The sequence below is a fragment of the Balaenoptera acutorostrata genome, chromosome 8, assembly GCF_949987535.1.
Source record: "Balaenoptera acutorostrata chromosome 8, mBalAcu1.1, whole genome shotgun sequence".
NCBI lineage: Eukaryota > Metazoa > Chordata > Mammalia > Artiodactyla > Balaenopteridae > Balaenoptera > Balaenoptera acutorostrata.
Window position 1 is genome coordinate 10815785 of NC_080071.1, and position 22576 is coordinate 10838360.

Genomic DNA, 22576 nt, shown 5'->3' on the forward strand with positions numbered 1-22576 from the left:
ATGGGGTAACAGGCTTCTAGAAAAATGAAACAAGCAAGCACTAGCCACCTGTTTTCTCTGCCTGTATCCTCAACAGCCCATGCTGCTTTTCCTGGTCATCATATCTGATAGAGAATATCAAGAGAATCAGTGTGCAAGCTGCAGGTACAGAACAGTGTTCAGGGGATCTATAATCACATTACATAAAGTGGGGTTTATATAAAGTTGACAGAATGTGCTGATGTGAGCCATTTACAGTTCAATTGTAACAGAGCAGTCTGGCAAGCAGCTAGCTTTATCTGGGAGATGATGTACTTTGGATTCTGCCATCAAGTCAGATTTAGAATAACAGTCTGAAGGGAACACAATCCCCCTTTTAAAAATCTTGCCTTCTCTTCCTCGGATCCAGTGAAGCAAAAGAAGTTAGAAGAGTCTGCATAATACCAGCAGACTTTTCATTACTTTTTATGGAAATGCAACTTATCTAAAGATTTTTTGTCAAGGGAAACATAGTCAATATACAAAACTAGATTTAATACAGCAGACAGCAAACTTTTTTTTAAACAACTATGCTCCTTGAACTTTAAAAATTTGCCAGATGAATTAACCAAATCTTTAAAAAGTTTTCAGCATAGCTTTACTAGGTTCTATAAAACACACAGTCAATGACAATTCTATAAAGGGACTAAATTATGGAAGAGACACAGATTGTCAGTCCATATATGTTGCATGTGTGTGAAAAGATTGAAAACTGTTTTCCTTAAACACAAGAATGTATTGTCACCTGGTTTTATTTTCAGATACATTCTCAAACATTTGTTTGAGATAGTTTTCCCAATTTGTTTTTTCTGTTGTTTTTCATGGTTTCTTTTGCTATAATCAATTTTTTAAAGTTTTATACTTAAATGTTTTAATATTTTTCTTTAGGGTATATATGAGGGGGAGTGTGTGTGTATGTGTGTGTATGATGGTAAAAGGCTTTCTCCTCCACAAGAGTGTAATACTAGCTACCGTTGGTTTTTGTCTTTTAATTCTATGGTTTAGTTTTTTACACTAAGTCTTTAATCCATTTGGATTTTATATTAACTTAACGAGTGAAGTCAGTATTGATCTCTTTTTTTTTTCTGAATGACTAAACAGTTTTCTTAACATTATTCATTAAAGTATCCATCTTTTTGATATTGCCATCTTTATCATATATTTTATTCCCCTACTAACTTGAGTCTCCTTCTAGACTCATTGTTTTATCTCATCCTCTGTCTATTCCTGTCCTAGGCAAAACCACATTGCTTACTTAATAATGCCTTGATGCTGGGGAAAGTTACCCATCATCACTTTTCTTTTTCAGAATTTTATTGGCTGCTATATTCATTGACTATTATGTTTTTCAGAATATTGTTGGCTATATTTATGATCCAAGATTATGTTTTTTTTTTTTTTTTTTTTTAAAGTTTTACTTGATTTTATTTATTTATTTATTTATTTTTGGCTGTGTTGGGTCTTCGGTTCGTGCGAGGGCTTTCTCCAGTTGCGGCAAGCGGGGGCCACTCTTCATCGCGGTGCGGGGACCGCTCTTCATCGCGGTGCGCGGGCCTTTCTCTATCGCGGCCCCTCCCGTCGCGGGGCACAGGCTCCAGACGCGCAGGCTCAGCAATTGTGGCTCACGGGCCCAGCTGCTCCGTGGCATGTGGGATCTTCCCAGACCAGGGCTCGAACCCGTGTCCCCTGCATTAGCAGGCAGATTCTCAACCACTGCGCCACCAGGGAAGCCCCCAAGATTATGTTTTAGATAAGGAATCTCTTAGAATCTTTAGAATCATTTAGTCAAGTTCCCTCCAAAAAAATTCCATTTGGAATTCTGACTAGGATTACCATTCACACCTTGATTGACTTTGAGATCATGGACATCTTAACATTAGTGATTGTTTCTAACCAAGAAAAGGTGTCTTTCCATTTTTTTGTCTCCTTTTATGCCCCTCAGCACATTTCGTCAGTCATGCATATTTCATGTTAAGTTTATCCCTAGGTATTTTGGATGTTTGCAAGTTAGAAATTACAATTTATCCAAATCCTACATGTCAAGATTCAAAAAAGATCTTAGCCTCCAACTTTTAGTCAGCACATCCTGTTAATGTACCACTTAATTTTAAATTCTAGCTCATCCTGAAATAAATGCATCCTCACTAAGTTTCTTTAGTCATAGCCTTTAGAAATTCACGTTCTTTTATTTATTTATGACTGTGTTGAGTCTTCGTTTCTGTGCGAGGGCTTTCTCTAGTTGTGGCAAGTGGGGACCACTCTTCATCGCGGTGCGCGGGCCTCTCCCTATCGCGGCCTCTCTTGTTGCGGAGGACAGGCTCCAGACGCGCAGGCTCAGTAATTGTGGCTCACGGGCCCAGTTGCTCCGTGGTATGTGGGATCTTCCCAGACCAGGGCTCGAACCCGTGTCCCCTGCATTGGCAGGCAGATTCTCAACCACTGCGCCACCAGGGAAGCCCCAGTCATAGCCTTTAGAACTTTCTCATTTGTAGCTGCCTGAAAGCTTTTGAACATTCTCAAAATTCCAATAGATTCTTATATTATGAATCTAGCCCTGCCAAAGTAGAATTAAACAAAAGCAAACAAACAAAAGAACACTACTTCTTTCAGTCTCACAGCTACAGTGCAAGCATCAGACCTAAGTTGTGTCAAGCAAATACACTCATAGAAGACTCCAGAAGTAAAACATGGAAGGTAGCAACATGAACCAGTGGCCACATGTGGGGAAATTGACCTTCTGGCAAATGGGGGAGTGGTAGTATCTGATTCTTTAAAAGGTGTCTGGCATGTGGCACCAAGCACAATCAGTGGAGGGTGGCAGCAGTGTTCTCTTGCTAGTAACAGTCCTGCAACATGGCGGAGCAGGGCTGCAAGTTGTATTGTTTAAGCACGTGTTGCATCCAAACCTCGTTCAGTGGCTCCTACAGAAATTTTGTGAGCTATCTGAAGATACTTTAATAATTAATCTCTTTCTCTTTAAACTAGCCAGAGTACTGTGGCTTGCAACTAAAACTGGCCAATTTATAGACGAAAGATGGAAACCCATGTAGTAGGCACTAAGAAAAAAGAACTATAAACAAAAGTGGATGGATTGTGCCTATGCTTGTCTTTCTATTCCCTGGGCTTTTATCTAACTATGTCCTTTACTAGGCCTCTGACGAGTAGACAGTTTCTGTTTGAATTCCTCAAGGGCTGCTAAACTTGGCTCCCTGGTGTGAAAAGCAAACATACTTTCATAGCACAAGACTTTGATCCCTCAGTTGTGTAATTAACTATGTGCTATGGAGAAAATGTGTGAATCTGACAATTTGTTTTTTTTTTTAAATTCTTGTTAATATTGGCCATCAGTATATCTAGAGGAGATTTAAGTATAAGTATGTTTGATCACACAAATTAAGTATACATACACAACTATTTATTCACAATAAAACAATAAACACATATATTATTGCTAAACTACATACTGGTCTCAGCTACACCATCACCATCAATAACCCTACATATTTTACTGGGTTTCCAAGGCCGTGTTAGTAAGCTAAAAGAGACCAAGACTTCAGAATTGAATAGGGCTGGGATTTATTGCCTTTGTTATTGGTGTCTCATACTGGAACACCAACTGAAGGTAAAAAAGCTCTCTTCAAGATTGCTAGGTATAAAATATGGACACATGAAGCTGAAAATATATTCCATTCCCTTCTTTGTCTAATTCTATTTTCTTTTTAAACCTCATATACGTGGGTGAACCATTTCTCTTTTCAGGTTTCCTTTCCACTTCCTCAACTAGATAGTGAAAAACCTGTTCTGTTCTCCCTTAATCAAATTCAAAGATACCTAGGGCTTCTTCTCTATTTGCCTTCACCAAGACCAAGATAACCCCTACTCATTACCAGAAGTGCGCCTTATACCCTGTTCACGGCATCTGTTAGTCATTAGAAGAACAGCTATTAACGAGGATTAATTCCCAGGATGCTCACACCCATCTCAGATGCCATTTATTTCTCTAGTTTCAGAACTGCTAGCCTATAACCTTCATTGGGAAAGAAGGTTGTGTCTCTAGAGTTTAGCACAGTCCCTGGTACATGTAGGCTTCACAAGCACTATTCGTTAAATGATGTTTTGGTGTTGGATGATCATTGATCAGTTTCTTGGATGTATGTGAAAATGCATTATAAGTAAATTTAAAATTTCCAAAGTATTTGAGGTGGTCTATGGTCCAAATAGCAAAACATTCTGAATAAGTATATACTGTTTTTCCTTCTGAAATTTATTCTTATAATTTACTTTAGAAACAGGAAGATGAGAAGGAAATTCATATCTATTCCACAACTGCCTTATCGGAATACTTTTTTGAAAACTTTATGGTTCTGCTTATATAACCAATTATATGCACTAAAAGTAGCTTATTCAAGTGAATTAATCAACAGGGACCATCTAACAGAGAGTTGAACTGAAACATTTAACCAGTGAGAGTCCAAGGGATTATCTCAACTATTTTATGTGTTGGAATCGATATTTCTAGACTCCATATTACAATATATACAATTATAATTATGTGGGAAAACCTCTGTCAAATTGAAAAGTCTGACATTTTTTTCTGATCAGACTAATAGGCCATGCTGTCTAGACATAGCCTTTTCCTGTGAGGACATGGCTAAAATGGGTTTTTAAATACTAGTTACTTTGGCTCTACATCTATCCAATTGCCCTTCTGAAAGATAAGCCCTAGCTCAGGTAGCGGCTACAAATTTTCTCTTTTATGCCATGATTCATTTTTCTCCTACTGACCTTCCTTTTTCAGTAATAATTGCAATAAAAATTAATAGCAATTGGGAAATCAAGAAGAATTTTACCCAAGAAACTTAAGAACGTGAGAAAAACTGAAAACTTGAAGGGTAGTGTCCTTTATAAGTACTTTCTTGAAGTCATTTATTTATTGCAGTAGATTAATCAAGTTTCTTGGAATTATTGGCTTTCATATAAACACAATTAAGAAACATTTTTTCACATAAAAAACAGATGGGTACTTGTTTTCTAATAAAGCAAAATGATGACAGAATGAAAAGGGGAAAGAGGGAAGCTGTCCAAAACCTACAAAATTGTAATTGCTTCTTCCTCTTAAAGAATACTAAAGGGTATTTTTTTGCCCCTTCATTTGGGAATTTACCTCCTCAGCTTCAGCCATGTTTAACAGGAATCTTACAGTTTAATGCCTGTACCTCACATTGAAAAGAGCAGGCAAAGCTGTAAATATGCATTTTAAAAGGATGGGCTTGCTCTTAGAAGTCTTTCGAAGCCACTCTGAAGAAAATCAAGTCCGTAATAGCTGGAAACAAAAAAATAAGTGATGATTACTAATAGTAAGTGGCCACCTTACAAAGCAGAGGCTTCTTTTATGCATAAAGTCTCCACATCGTTTACTTCAATTTGGATGACCCATTTCTTTGCTGTTTCAAATTCACGTCAACTCTAGTGATCCCTTTTCTTTATGTACCACGGTGCAGATTAAGGTCACTGACTTTGCATAGAGCAAAATGAAGAAAAAAGAAAAAAAAAATGAGAACCCAATTTCAATCAGTTACTGGGAGAAAAAAGGTCAGTCTGTTAACAATTATCTATTAAATAGCCACTATGTGCGGAGTGCTGAAATAGATTCTGTGTGGGGAAATGGGAAACAGAAGATAGTAACCATACCTCTTAAAGAACTCAAAATATAAGAGGGACAGAACAAATCTCACAGAGACTGAACAAATACAAAAATAAGAACATGTAAAACTATAGGGGAAATATGTATGACCAGCCTGAGAATTCCATGCAGGACCAAAATCAAAGATGAGTCTGACTTACTATCTTACCTTTTGTGGTACAGTTCACCTAACTCCTCTTTACTGCTTTCCTGTGCCTATGGGATAGACCCTAGGACAGGAAAGCAGGGTCAAACAGATGCAACCCACATGTATCGGCCTCCCGTCACACAACTGTTGGAACTATTCAAATTTCCCTCCAGATGTGTGAATTCAGAGGGTTTAAAGAAACTTTTTAATCCCCAAACTATATTCTAGAAAACCATTAACTTAAATCTTCACTGGAACATGAATGCTCTCCCCCCTACACATACACACACACTGGTTTAATTAAAAAAACAGTTAAAATCGATGAACATTTTTCATTGGATTCCTTAAGAAAAAAGAATTTAAAAAAGAAACAATTCTCCGTTTGTGAATCTGGGCCAAGGGAGCAGAAGACGAGGTGAAAAATGAAAGATGGCTCTGGCTACCCCATGCAGTATTGGAGAGAGCATGGTGTTACTTCTGTTTGTTTATCTTGTTAGGGGGCTGTCCAATCAGAGGGCAATTTTTGAAAAACAGTAGGAAATGAACACAGAACAGCAACCTGGGAAAATCACCAAGCATGTCAAACAGCAAGCACTCTTAGCTTTTTCTTCTTTCTTTTCCTACATTTGTTGGCAATGAGAGTCCCCAAAACACAGGATCACATGCATTAAACTTTTTCAAGGTAAAGTTCCTATCTCAAAAACAGTAAATTCCTAGTGGGAGCAGGATAAGAGGTATGTTGATTCTTTTGCAGATAGATAGTTTCTACTGTGGATGCCAGTGTTTTGGTTGATTTTGTGTTTTTTTAAGTGCTCAAAAAAAAATACCATCCATCTGTCCTTAATCTGGAAATGACTCAATTGTTTAGAAGCTTTTGTTTAAAGCTCACAGAATTGCTATACATTGACTTGACTGCCTAAATGTGAAACTCAGGCCTTCAATGAGACACCCAAGTGAGAAAACTATTAGAGTAACAGAATTATGTTTTTTAATAACCATTTATTGTAATCCAGTGTATTTAGCTTAATACCTTATGTCTCTTTGACATCTAGTTAAAATGTTAGTCTCATCTAACTGAAATTGATGAAATCTAAAATGTATAATTAATGACCTCCTTTGCAGAAGAGTAGAAAATTAACTTTATTTCTTTTAGAAAAGGTGTTATTCTCATGAATAACCAAATTTCTCTAAGTTGTTGGAAGTAGTTTAGCTTAATAGTCTTATTTTAAAAAAATCACAGAATTTTTCTTCTTCCTTTTGCAAAAGAAATAAAAGCCACATGCACTGTCACACTAATGCTCAAAATTAGAAATTTTTGCTGGCTACATGCATTCTCAGCCCTCACACTCATCACTTGCCGTGCCCCTTTTTTACCCTTTTGTATTATTTCCACACTTATCTGTCTCCCCCACAAGACAGAAGCAGGAAGTAGGTCTTGTTCATTGTAAGCTTCAGCACTCCCATCTCCCAGCCCAACAATGTGTACAGAGTAGGCACTCAATAAATGTTGGCCCATAAATATTTTAAAACTTAAATTAATAAATGTGCAAGAGACTATGTTTGTTTCTATATACCAAGGTAGGGAATTTTTGACATCACAGCCAAGATGACACCAAGACTTCCAAGTGGGCACATAGTATGTAAGCAATACCTTACCCACCTCCACCTTCCCCTAACCAGCCTGAAGCTGCTGTTTGATTGAGTAATATAACATTCCTCCTTACTTACCCTCAAGGCTGCTCTTGATACCAAAAATGTACTAAGTGCTCCAAGGTTGAGAGTCCCTGTGGGGAGAGCTTAGCTGTGAGCAGTGCTTTATTCCAAGGACAGACAGAGTCCCAAAGAAGCCTCTCTAGACTTCCCCAGCCCTCTAATCTGTGTGGGAATCTAATGCTGCCCTGGACAAAAAAGGCAGAGTTCCTTCGACAGTGTGCATGTGCTTTATGAAAATGGTCCCACAGCCTAGGTCTAATTGGAGAAGGGAAGATTTATCAGCTGCTGAAAGTTGGCCTAGGGCAATGGTGGGGGTGAGTGTCATGGGTCTGTAGAGTGTTTGTCTAAATCTTCTTTGAGTCAGTTGTATTTCTGCCATCAGCAGATCCAGTGCTCCAGTACACATGGGTTAGGATGTTTGGCTTCTCATTGTCATCTCCACTCTGGTTGAAGCCAGGCATCCTCAATAGGGAATGAAAAGGCTGGAGCAGAAACCCTTCAGGTTCAACCTCCCCAGCTCCAAGAGTAGCAGCAGCCAGGAGAAGAATAAGCAGGACTAGCTTGAGGCTGTGTTCAAAGGGAACTAAAAGTCCTAGTCCTGGACCAGACAGCCCAATAATCAAGCCCAAGAATCAAGCACAGAACCAGAAATAGTTCCAAGCACAAGATTTGCAATAGAAAGCAAAGGGCCTGAGGGGTCAGAGAGAGAGCTGCAGTGACATGCCGAAGGAGGAAGCCTTTGTTGCTGTCCCACACACGTATCCACCAGCAGGCAAGGAATTGTTAACGGTCCTGGCCAGTTTGGACTTCTTTTTTTCTCAGTTCCCAAGGACGTCAGAATGAGAGTGGGACATTATAGAATCCATGCGCCTGCCCTTCTAGGAACAGTTTTTAGTTTGGAGTGCTTGTTTGTTTATTTGTTTGTTTTCCAAAATCAGCATCAGAGAACCATCCATTGTCTCTGAGAGGGAGGGAGAGCAGCGATGTGGGAGGTGGCAAAGATGATGGTGATGAATGCAACATTGGTGAAAGCAGCAGAAAAAGCCTCAGGAAGTCAGCAAAAAAGGAGACCTATCTATGTTTCCAGGAGTGGCACCTCTGACCGAGATCAATGAAGGGGAAGCCAGAATAACTCAAATAATTGTACTAACACACTACTTTAGCAAATAATAGCTGGTATGTGAGCAGGTGAGAGGCTCCTGAGAGACCAAGGGTGTCAGGGTAAGATATGAGGCCAAATTTGCTAAAGGAAACAGTTGGCGGTGCTACACTCTCCCTGTGGTGTACAAAACATGTGCCTGTGCAAACATGACTGTCGCAATTGGATTGGGTGGCTCAGACTCACCTGGGACTCACCTGGATGCTGTGTGCATTGACGTGAGGGAACTAGGGGCTTTCATTTGTCATCTGCATCAACATTCTTCAAATATTCACTGAATGACCAGTAGACATAGACATTGTTCTCGGACCAGGTATATACAGTAGTGAGCAAAAAAGATAAAACCCTGCCCTCATGAAGTTTGCTTTCTATTTGGGGAAATTGGTCAATAATTAAAGTACATAATATGAGAATGGTGACAAGTGTTACGGAGAAAATATATCAAGGAACGGGATAAAGGAATGTTGGTAGAGAAGAGGTTACAGTTATAAATAAGGTGTCCAGGGAAGGTCCACTGAGAAGGGGATGTTTGACAAGTGATATATTCAAATAATTTTTTTTTTAAATCATGAAAATTTATCTTTAAGTGAATGTTGAGGACAACCTAGAAACAGTAAAAAAAAAAAAGAGGAGTAGATGTCGCGTAGGGTAAGGTGTCTTTTGAGAAGCATATGTGGAAATGAGGGAGGAGATGTGCTGCCCAGAAACCATCAGCAGGTCCAGTATTGAAGTATTTACAAGGAACCCAGGAGTTCCTGGAGTCACTACCTCCTCCTTCAGGAAAATGGTGGTCTCTGTCCTCTGGGTGCAATCAGAGCCTGCTCTTACTGCCATGTTCTCTCCAGGGGCTGCTCACTCCATGATGGCTTCCCTGTGGGACGCCCTTCAGCACTAGCCCTCCACATGGAACTCAGAGCATTACTGGAACCTGGAGAGGAAGGGATTCAATGGATCTCCTTTCCTTTGCCACACTAGCCCTTTAGTTTCCACAAGAATAACCCAGCAGGGACTTCCCTGGAGGTCCAGTGGGTAAGACTCCACGGTCCCAATGCAGGGGGCCCGGGTTTGATCCCTGGTCGGAGAACATCCCGCATGCGTGCCAAAACTAAGAAGCCCATGTGCTGTGACTAAAAGATCCCACATGCCACAGTGAAGATCCCACGAGCCACAACTAAAACCCAGCCCAGCCAAAATAAATAAATAAATATTTTAAAAAATAATTTAAAAATAACATGCCAGCAGTTAAAAAAAAAGAATAAACCAGCAGACTGCATAGATTTCAGCAAATTTCTTTCCTAAAAGATTAGTGGAATTTCAGAAGAGAATAAAAACAGAGGCAGAACAAATATTAAAATGCCAGCAACTTGGTCTTTTTCCTTGAGTGTCAAGTACACCACACAGACACATCTTAAGAATTAAACCTTCAGAAAGGAAGGTCCCTGTGGAACCCTTTCCCCAACTCCTACCTTGGTCCTCTTCCACACACATAGGTGCGGACACATACACACATTCATACAACCTTCCTTCCACCACTGTGTTCAAACAGATGCCTGCTGATGATAGAAACAAAAAGCAAAACAATATAGACCAATGATCTCTAGTTTTTATTGACTCCTAAATGTTACCTGGCTGGGGTGGGGGATTAATTCCTCATTAATGAGTCTCCTGAACCTTTTTTTTTTTTCATTTTTTAGTATTTTTTTAGTATTAACTGAGAACCATCTCCTTATTTACACTGTCTCCAACATATAAGCAGCCATTTAGTTTCAAAACTCTGGGAGTTCATTCTTCCCCAGATTGACTCTCTGTATCCAGGAATAGCTCTTAGCACAAAAGCAGCACAGAAATCCAGCTATGTGAAAAAAGATGATTTGAAATAAGAAAACGAACCCAAATTTTCCTTAGTAATTAAATAATATAGCTTGAAATTCATCTCAGAAATTTCCTCTTTGACTGGAGACCCAAGAACAAAGAAATTAAAATTACCAGTATATCAGGAATTGAATAGCTACTGAGTGCTCAGAAGAGTGAAGGTTGAATGATTTGGTATTTTTGATCCAATAAGCTATTGGAGAGAAAAAAAGACCAGTTTAAACACAGCCCTCACTGGACCATGCCTCAGCATGGGGAAACCAATCAGTGTGGCCACTCAGATTTGTCAAGGATCATTTCAATGTTTAGTAGAAGAAAATTTTAATATTCCTCTAATATTGAATGAGTGCTATGTCTCATTCTCATTCATACTATGTCTGAGAGCTCATGGCACTCATGTTTTCAGCTCAGTCTGATTTGATGTGCACTGTCCCTTTTTCTTTCTACAGATTATTTTTCTGTAAGTTTTTCTTGATAAGGTTGCATTTTCACCTAATATTCTCTTTATGCATATGAAGGTTATTTACATATATAAAACTGGTTAAGAAATCAAAATGACATCTAATTGATATTTACAGGCAATTTCATCTGCTTATTTTTCATTTTCATAGAATTTAAATTTAGCATTTTCTGACTTGGATTCCATTAGATTGGTACACTTAAGAGTTAAGCTGATTTTCTTTCATTAAAGTTTAGTTTCTGAGGTTTAATCAGTGAACATATAATTGCTTAAAGTATTCATTTTATAAGATTTTTCAGTAAATTATCAAGGATGTTTAAGTCTAAAAACCAGTGCTATTTCTGTACTTGTGGTCATAGATACACAGCACAATTTTTGCAGCTAGTCAACTTGCTCTACTTTAATCTAATAAACCAGCTGGAAAAATGGTTCTGTTTTCTCTGCTGGATTTCTTTCTTTTTTTTTTTTTTTTCTATATGAATATGGCCCTTTCATACTTTATCATCTGTCTCAAAGGCCATGAGATTTTATTTCTTATCATTCTTTGATTCATCAGGTAATAGCTAACACTGATTGAGAGTTTACTATATGCTAGGCACAGGGTAATAAGTTAATTCATTTAATTCTCATAATACCCCTAAGACATACTTACCATCACTATCCTTATGAAGATAAGAAAAGTAATGCACAAAGACGTGAACCTTAGGAAACAATACCTACATTCCGAGTCCATCATAGTCTCATTCAGTGCAAAAGTATATATGTAAAGTATGTAGCTATACAAGGTCTGCCATGTTCTTATTAAATGCAGTGAGATGTGTGAAGCATGCAGCATAATGCCTAGCATACTTTTTGCATTGTAAGCATTCAACGAGTGTTCATTCCCCTTGTACTCTGTGTATGTTCCTCTATTAGAGCAAATGGCTCACCCTGTTCTACATATTTATTTAGCTAAATGACCTTGAGCAAAGTGCTTTACAGCTAGTAAGTTGCACTGCAGGATTCTTACCCAGGCAGTTCTTGTCTGGATCCCTAGCCCTTAAACAGTACAATACATTGCTGGATAAACAATATAGCATTGATAATTCCATCAAATCAACACATATTCCACCTTACTACACTATTACGGTACACAACGGGTACCTCTATTCCCACACTGATGTGAGAATATCAACCATAGTCAAATCTAGATGACAATGTCAAGGTGTAAATAAGGAAGGAAGATATAAAATGGAATAAATACACACAGTGAAGGGCGTAGGACTGTAGTGGATACGCTCATAAAAGCTGGGAACCTAGACTCAGGACTGGATAGTCATGACTCATCTAACGGAGGAAAGAGAAAGTGAAAAATCTAAATCCCAAAATGTGAGCGGGTTGATGAAGCACCTTGTTCATGACCTTCATCATGGTGATGCTTTTAAGTCAATAAAGTAGTATAGTAATTGTAATTAAGACAACTTTTAAAGATATAATCAGTCTTCTTAAATGCTACCAAACTGCTCTTTCTGCAACACAAATCTGATATTCCTCTGCCAAAATCTTTCGATGGCTACTCACCATGCACCAGGTCACCATGATCTGGCCGTGTTTCTTGCTGTTCTCTCTCCTTTCCCAACCTTGCACAGACCACTTGATGTGGTTGAGAGAACTTGGGTTTTGAAGCCAGGAAGATGCAGATTTGGATTTCCTACTCCACTACTACAGAGTGATCTAGGGGAATTTAACCTCTCTGACCGTTATAGCCTTCTCTATTAACTTGAGGATAATTGTAAATACCTTTGTGGCAGTATTATTTGGATTAAGTGTGACAACATTATTTGGATTAAATAATATAGCATAATGCCCAGCATGCCATAATCATTTTAGACATTCAATTAGCTTTAATCCCACTATATCTTATTTGCATACTTTCCCTATAATTGTACCTGGAAATACATCCAAGTTTCTTCATTTCTTTAGGCTCCATTTTCCTCATCTTCAAAATGGGCACCTAGAAGAGTTTTTATGAGGAATAGAGAAAATAATGAAAGCAAGACATGTAGAAATTACTCAATAAATGTTAGTTATTTTATTGACACTGCTGCTGCTTTTAGTCCATGAACTCCTTGCAGACAGCAACTATGTCTTATTCTTTTTTATCCCCAGTGTCTTACATAGCACTTGCTTATGTAGTGGGTGCTCAACAAACTTTCAAAATGTGAACAAGGGAGTTTTATCTGCTCTGCTTTTGAGGCAGGATTTCTTGAGACCAACCAAAAATACTGGCCATAAAAACAGTTCCAAATCTCATATTCTTAGTCCTACTAGAGATTTCAGAACCCAACTTTATTAGTTAAAGTAAACAATTATAATTACCATAGAAGAGAACCCCCAAACCTCAGTAGTTCAACACAAAGAGTCTCTTTCTTTCTCATGGTACAGTCTAAAGCATATTGGATTCCCAAAGGTTTGTGATGCAGATAAAATTACCAAAGATAAATAAGTTCCTATAGAGTAGCATTAGTGTGTATATTTACTTATATGTGTGACTTCCTTAATTATCACTACCCCTTTGTCCATAGTCATTAACACAGTGCTTTGTCTTCCATAAGAATTCAGAAAATATTTATTTACTAATCAAACTACACAATAAAGTTAAGCTGCTATCAAATATTTTAGGGGAAAAAAAAACCTCTTATCAAAGAAAAGTTGGATATAAAAGCCTATATTTGCTGGTATTGTTTAAATTAGTTAGCTTTGCAAGAAAGTCGCTTAAATCATATTCACATTGAAAAAAATCCTTTTGTACTAATTTAATGCACTTCTACATGAAAAAAAAAATTCTCAGCTAGCTTAGTATGTGTGTGACAGGGGTGATAAGTGTTCTTTTGTATACAGGGGTCTGAATCTTCCTGAATTCAATGTAGAGAATGTGTTAGAGTATAATAAATACTGAATACTTTCTCAATGTAGGCACTGAGTGCTTTGCTGGTATTGACTCATTTAATCCTCTCAATAAACCCCATGAGAGAAGTCCTATTATTATTCCCTTTTACAGATAAAAGAACTGAGACCCAGAGAAGTTTCAAAACTTGCCCAAGGGCTCACAGCTGGGGAGTAACACAGCCAGAATATAACTTTAAGCAACCTAACCCATAGATTGTGCTCTTAACCACCTCCTCTACTGTCTCCATAATAGAGCATAGATTGAAAAAAATCTCTACAAAGTAGAAAGGACTGTGTAGAATACCACACAGGCAAATTGTCATTCTAAACAATATGTTTTTTATATTGTCTTTTATTTTTTTAACTTTAAAAAAGCTAAAGCTTTAGTATAGCCTAAATTGACAGCACTTGAGTTATGAATTAGCTTGGGAGCTGCTTTCTTTGATGCCAAAAAGGCATTTGATTTGATGTGGCAAAATAATACAATCCAGTTTTAAGGGTAACATTTGAGCTGAACTCAAGATTTGCTTTTTAAAAAACAATATGTAATCTTCAGTTACCAATGGATGATTTCCAGGTTCTATTTTGAAAGTGATAATTAGGCCTGGAAATTTTTGCTAACTTTGTTATGTAAATCACACCTTTGGGGGAAAAATTGGACAAAATAACACAATAGCAATAGAAAACCATTTTACCCTGAATGATCTTTTTTCATCTATTCAATCAGATGATATACATGCCAGGCTTTTTGCCATACTCAGTGATTCCTAGAGCATTTAAAAATTCAGCCCCCAATTTAAAAAAGAATGGTCCTTGTTTCTGTTTATGCCAACCTCAGATATAATCTTGAGTTCCTCAGATCTTGGCTTCCCGCCCCTTGACTGGTTGGAGGCTCATTATAGAATCTTGTACCACCAGAATCTTAAACACTTTTCTCTTTTTCATCACATCCCAGCCCCACCCCATCCCCCCATTTTCACCAGCTATTCTCTGGAAAGAAATATAAATTAATCTCTAAATCATGTTTTAAATTCCTATTTCTACATTTCCTAAAAACTTTGAGACTGACCTAATTTTACAACTCCAGAAGACTTTTCTTAGTCAAGGTAATCCCCAAATAAAACTCTATAACCTCTCTTGCACAATCAATTGGAGATAACTTCTCTGGGTCAGACAAAAAAAAGAACTATATCAGCTCTGTGCTGCTTCACAGTGGAAAGCAAAATGAAAATGGTCCCACCAAATAGCACGGGACACCCTATTCTGGCTCCTCGGGGAGCAGTATCTGGTTCTGATGGGAAAGTCCAATTCCAATGATAGACTCAAAACACATCTGCAAAACTAAATATATCTCTAAATACAGCACAGCTTGAAAAACAGATCAGATCTGGTTTCAAAACACTATGTTGTTAACCCATTTCAAGATTCGGAATTCCTTGAAATGATTATCCTCATGGTTAAAGAGAAAAAGTATCACAGAAAATCACTTTGTATCCAAATATTTGCTTGTATCTCAAAATATGACATTCCATGGTGGCCACATTCTACCTTAAATTACTTACTGAATGGCATCCGATGGCTTACTGATTGCTAAAGCCAAGAACAAAAGCAAAAGGGATATAATTCTCCTATTCATATGTCGAGGTCAGAATAGAGAGGCTGACTCATCATAGAGTTGTTATAGCAAGTCATAGGCTTTTCTGCCATCAGTCTGTTCATTTGTTATTATGAGTTATACAATTGCTGTTTTTCTTCATTCAAGGCAGAAACATAAGGACTAGGCCAGAGAGAGTAGAGTCCTTAATGGCTCTTTTCTCTCACTTCCCTACTTGACAGGCTAGTCAGTTGGCTTACATAGCCAGTTGGACACAAATGCCTTTGTCATCTCGCCTCCTCATGCCTCCCCACTTTAATTACTTGTCAGTGTGCTTTTGTCTCTTGTCTTTTGAGAGGGTAGGTTTCCTGAGCACATATGCTCTCTTTTTTGCTAGATATGACATTTGCCATAGTACAGTTTAGTTTAACGTATACTTTAGTAATTTACCTACTTTAAAGAAGTCACTTTCTCTTTACAGGCAGACCTCAAGAGATATTGCACGTTCAGTTCCAGCCCACCTCAATAAAGCAAGTATCACAATAAAGTGAGGTACACAATTTTTTTTGTTTCTTGGTGCTTACAAAAGTTATGTTTATACTGTAGTCTATTGAGTGTGCAATAACATTATGTCTAAAAAAACCCAATGTGCATACCTTAATTACAAAATATTTTATTGCTAAAAAGTCCTAACCATCATCTAAGCCTTCAGGGAGTCATATTTTTTGGCAATAGTAACATCAAAGATCACTGATCACAGGTCACCATAACAAATACAATAAAATGGAAAAGTGAAATATTGGGAGAACTGCCAAAATGTGACACAAAGACACAAAGTGAGCAAATGCCATTGGAAAAATGGTGCAGAAAGACTTGTGAAACTAAGGGTAATCATCAGATCCATTAAACTTGTAACCTGCCTTCACTGATTAAGCTCCTTTAATTGTTGCTACAAAAAACTTGCATATCCTCCAAGCATCAAGTAGCCTAAACAGTAAGTTGTTTGCCGAGTTGTTTTTTAAGCACTTGGAGCCAGCTGTGTCCAGTTCAAGCTCCAGCCAGTTAAAACTGGCTAGGACAACCGACCCTCCAACTGGGCATGTGCAAGTGTCCTCTTGGTGACCTTTTGATGATGTCAGAGGACCAAAAACTCCACCCGCAGAAAGTACTAAGGCTGCCATTTTTTGAACATGAGTCACATAAAGAAGTTTAGTTGCACCTGCCCAGAATGAAGATTATCTCACCTTTTTCTTATTTCCAATCGCCTTTCCCCATGCTTCCCACACCTCAGCTTTATCCCATAAATATCCCGAGCGCCTCGAGTTTGAGGAGGCAGATTTGAGATTTGTTCTCCCATTTCCTCACTTGGCTGTCTCGTGAATAAACTGCTGCAAACCTCAGCATCTCAGCCTTTGGCTTGCTGTGCATCAGGCACTTGAGCCTGGTCTGACAACACTTGCTCAACACTGCGTTGCCACAAACCTTCAATTTGTGAAAAAAAAAACCACAACATCTGCAAAGCACAATAAATCAAAACAAGGTAGGTCTATATTCATATTCTTCCCAATGATTGAAGATCCTGTATGAATAAGGGGACTTTTGTTTTTCAAACTCCAAATGCTAGTATATCTAGTTTTTTGTAAACATGCTGACTCAGCGAAATCTTCCCTGATTTCATAATATTTCCCTTTTCTGTTCCTTGGCAGTATTATTTAGAGTACCTATTTAATATCTTATTCTATTCTTTCTTACTCTCAGCTTACCTACCAGAGGTTCCCAAATCTGCCATGTATCAGAAATGCCTGGGGAAACCCTAACCCTATAAATTCTCATTCAGTAGTCCCTGAAATACCCAAGAAACCCTGTGTTTAAAGCTCCTGCAATTTTCAAAATTCTTATTCCACACCTCCACCAAAGAAAAAAGGAGACTGCATTGCATAGTTGGTGTGAAACAGGTTAAAAGGACCACACTATCTGTAACGGTGTGGCCTGGGAATATAAGTTTTTTAAATTCTCTGGTGATCCTGAGGTAGACGCCATTGACAGTAATTGAGAACATTTGTTAGCACCTTGTAGCAGTAATGGGGGATGTTAAAGTGGAGACAGCAATATAGAGAATACTGATGTGGCTGGAGAACACAGGTAGGGACTAAAGGTTAGATTGGGGTAAAGGGATAAGAACTCTTAAATGCTAAATTAAGGAATTTGGATTTATTTTGTAAGTAGTGAACACAAGAGCTTTTTAGAAAAGTAGTATCATGATTCAGCCACAATTTTTGAAATGTAATTCTGAAAGCATTAGAAGGATGGAGTTGATGGGGGGAAGACTAGAGTCAGGTAAAACCATAATGTACCAAAGATAAGATGAGGAGGTCCCGATTAATGAAAGAGGGAAAATAAGGAATATGTATAAGACAGCAAAGAAATACTGTCAGGTGTTAGAGTGGAGATGAAGGGTCAAATGGTGGAAGGGATCGAAATGATTCAAGTCTTTAGCTGGATTACAGGAAGACTTGTGATCCCATTAACTGAAAAAGGAGGTCCAGATTTTGAGGGAAAGATGATGAGTATAGCGATGTATTTCTTACTTGAAAATCAGACTCAGGTTGATTTTGGAAAGATGCTCAGTAGCCAGTTGGAAATTAAGATCTGGAATTCAGGAGAGTAGTCAAAACTGAAGAGGTAGGTTTAGGGTCATCCACACAGAGATACTACTTAAAATTGTGCACAAGACTACTCCTCAGGGAATTTGGATATTTTGAGATTGAGGGAGTTGGGATGAATTGGGGCCTTAAATTTGAGGGTAGGCTGACTGTATCTTCTGTCCCTCCATTGAATTTATGAGCTTAGTGAAGAGGAAATTGTGAAGAATGTGAGAAGGTGTAAACCAAGAAAAAGTAAAAGGATTATCTAGCAACATCAATGCCTGTCAGTCTATGCCAATTGGTGTAACAAACAGCCCCCAAATCTTAGTGGCCTAACACAATAGCAATGTATTTCTCACTTACGTCACAGTTCAATGAGGGTTAGTGGAGTTCAGAGGGAGCAAAAGATAGGTTACGTGAGGGGCTTTACTTGGCTCCATGTACCCACTCGAGGACCCCAGTTTCGTTACTCTTCAACTGTGGTGTCTAGACCACCCTGTCTTCCTCCAACAAGAGGATGAGGAAAGAGGCATTACGGAGGATTTGTAAGACATTTAGAGGTCAGGCCCAAAAGAGGTATATCTCACTTCTACCCACACTCCACTGGTCAGAACTCAGTTATAGGGCTTAAACTAACTGCAGGAAATGCTGGGAAATATATTTTGCTGCATGCCAGCTGGGAAATAAAACAGATTTGGTGAGCACATGAAAGTGTTTCTGCCACAGTCTTGGTCACCACATACCTATTTTACCCCCTCCTCCCATATGCAGAACAAAATCACCACCTCCCGTGAGAGACAGCCCCAATTTCCATTCAGTCACTGCATCCAGCCCAAACACAAGGATCTCTGAGTAATGATCAGGCCCTCCACCAGGTCCAGATGGGATTTCTCAAGTTCTTGTAAACTATGAACTAAAAAAGGCACAAATTATCCACCTCTCAACACACATACTCCCAAATTCAGTGGTGGAATGGGCACATAATTACCACCAAAACACTCCCATTTGGGAAGAGGAAACAGACATGAGTTAAAGCAATCCTAAAATCCTGCTCAGCAGACACTATGAGAGCCTACCACCCTGGAGTGTGGATGTTCTTGTACAGGCCCTGATTCTACTCTTTGGGAGAACTCCTTTGACTATTTTATCCATGGCTACTGTCTCTACCCTCTGGGAGCTTCTTCCTTGTCCAACATCTCCTTTGGCCATGTCTGAAATGGGTACTTGGGAGTACTTCCTTCTTACAGACTGCACTGCTACTGTATAACATGGATTGCCATGGATTGTCATTTTTTCAGCCTTTAATATTAGTTTCTTTGCTACCTACCCTGCCTCGCTAAGCCAATGCCATATAGTTTCGGGTTTTATTATATAGCAGCCCAGTCTTGGTAACAATTTCTGTACTAGTCAAGATATCCTAGCTGCTATAATAACACCAACATCTTAATGAGTTAAATTATAAAGGTTTCCAGCTCATGTCATAGTCAAAGCATGTTAGGGACAAAGGGGAGCTTAGATACTCCCAACTGTAACATAATGGCTTCTGTTATGGGCTTGTGTTCCCCTCACCAAAATTCATTTAAGTATTAACTTCCAGTAACCTCAGAATGTGACCTTATATGGAGACAGGGTCTTTACAGAGTTAAGTTAAAATGAGGTCATGAGGGTGGGCACAATCAAATATGACTATGTCCTTATAAGAGGAAGAAATTTAGACACAGACAAATAGAGACAGAAGATGATGTGAAGGCACAGGGAGAAGACAGCCATCTACAAGCCAAGGAGAGAGGCCTGGAACAGATTCTTTCCTTAAGGCCCTCAGAAGGAACCAATTCTGCAGACACCTTAATCTTGGACTTCTGGCCTCCAGAACTGTGAAAACCTAAAATCTGTTGTTTTAAACAACCCAGTCCATGGTACTTTCTTATGACCATCCTAGCAAACTAATACGACTTCCTAGTTGCCAGGTGTCATGCAGCCAGCAAGTGGGGAAAGAGAGAACGTGAGAATCTTGAAGGAGATCTCAGGATCATTGCCTAGAAATTTTAGGGGCTTTGCCTCTATATCATGTCTACTCCCATAGCATTAGCTAGAACTCAGGCACATGGACTCACCTTATTGCAGGAGAGATAAGGAAATATTTAGCTGTTTGCCAGGGATAAAAAGGAAGTGGGTTTGGTGAGCCCATTAAAGTTTCTCTGCTAGAGTGGCCTAGCTCAAGTTGGGTAGTTTGAATTTGAGGTGGGAATGATTCTCTACTCAGACCAGCAATTAGTGTAATTTCAGCAGAGAACTGGAGAAGGAAGCAGAGGGAAGAGATTTTTCCTTCATTTATATATCACTCTCCAGTTGACTTTTCTCAGTTTTTACTCAATTCATTTGGTCCTCAAAATAGCCCATTTAAGTATCCACTGAACAAATATTTGTTGAATTCATTATACGTATTCAACACAAAAGAGACTCTCCCTTAATTTCCCAGTCCACTAGATGTATGGTTGGATAGGTAGGTACACAGTTGTAGGGATATTATTGTACTTATTTTATTTATAAGTAAATAGAGTCGCAGAGAGATTGACTTGAATAAGTCATATAGTTAATAACTAATAGTGTCTTTTAAAAAATATGTATGTATACAGTGCCTGGCAGGCATGTAATAAATGCTAGTCATCTCACTCCACCCTTTGCTTTTACATGCAGTGTAGTTTTCACAGATTACACAGGGTAATCAAGTATATTAACACTGTAAGTGAAAGGTGCATTGTAGGAAGCATGATTATGTTAAATGCCTCTAACTATACATATATCACTTGTTCTGTGGCACCACCATCAAGTGCAAACTCCTCAACCACACGTTCAGACATGACTGCCACACACTGGCCCTTCCCACCTGAGCTGCCCAGCTGAAAGGACTCTGCTGTTCTCACCATTCATTCCACAACACATGCTATGAAAAACCCCATTCTCTTGTGTTTGCTTATGCTATTTTTTGCCCATCATGCCTATCTATCTAAATCCTACCCATTCCTCAGATCTCTTAGGTGGCCTCCTCATAACTTTCCCTGCATATTTCAGCTGACCTCAAGCCTCCATTATCTATCCGAATTCACTATTTATAATACTGTTTTGGCATACCATCCTTAGACTCCCCTTATATAACATTTTTATGCTCAATAGCCTTAGAATAAAGCATATTTTTATATTTCTAAACTTCAGGGCATTCAAAATTCATTTTGTGTTTTTAAGTTTGCATGAATCATCTACTCATTTACTTCTTAAAAATTCATAAGTTGGAAGATCTTTTTTCAGTGTGGTGTCTAGATAGGGCCTTCTCTGATCAAAAATGTGAAATAGGTTGCCTTGTGTGGCCCTTCCAATCTTTTTTTTTTTTCACTTAAAAAAAAGAACCCTATAGCATTTTCCTCCCACTGCCAAGGTTGCAGGGCTTCCTTGGCCTCGTACATCTGCCTGAAAGAACCCCTGTGGCCATAGACATTCTCAGTTTTCCTCATCTTTTTGCCAACAAAACGTATCTGTCCTCTCTCCCACCCCCAGGTAGCCAAACTTAATCAGATAAACACATTTCCAGTAAGATACAGAGGCTAAACGTGGCAGCAGTTTCATGGTTGCAATTTCATGACATCTAAGATTGTTTGTGCAAATTGTAGTCAGTGAGGTAACACTGGAAGTAGGAGGGCAGCACATGAAGAACTTTTGATGTCCCCCAAAACATGAAACCATATGGTATGCCACGGACAAAACTCTGGTTCCGTAAAATATCATCAATGTAAAGGGGAAAAATTGATTTGAGTAGTAAAACGTCCTAAAGCATGGAGTCTACAGAAATAATTTTTTTTCTTTTTTTTTTTTTTTAAAGGAATTCCTTTATTTTTATTATTTACTTATTTATTTTTGGCTGTGTTGGGTCTTCGTTTCTGTGCAAGGGCTTTCTCTAGTTGCGGCAAGTGGGGGCCACTCTTCATCGCGGTGCGCGGGCCTCTCACTATCGCGGTCTCTCTTGTTGCGGAGCACAAGCTCCAGACGCTCAGGCTCAGTAGTTGTGGCTCACGGGCCTAGTTGCTCCACGGCATGTGGGATCTTCCCAGACCAGGGCTCGAACCCGTGTCCCCTGCATTGGCAGGCAGACTCTCAACCACTGCGCCACCAGGGAAGCCCTACAGAAATAATTTTAATGCAGAGATCTTGTATCTCTATTGTAGCCTTGTTCATTATTAGTTTATGGTTATAGAGCATGATTATAGAGAAGCTACCAGCTACTTAATACAAAAAGTTCACTGTTGCAAAAACAACAACAAAAGAACTGCTTTGGGACTTAGCATTTAATAAGAGAGACAATAA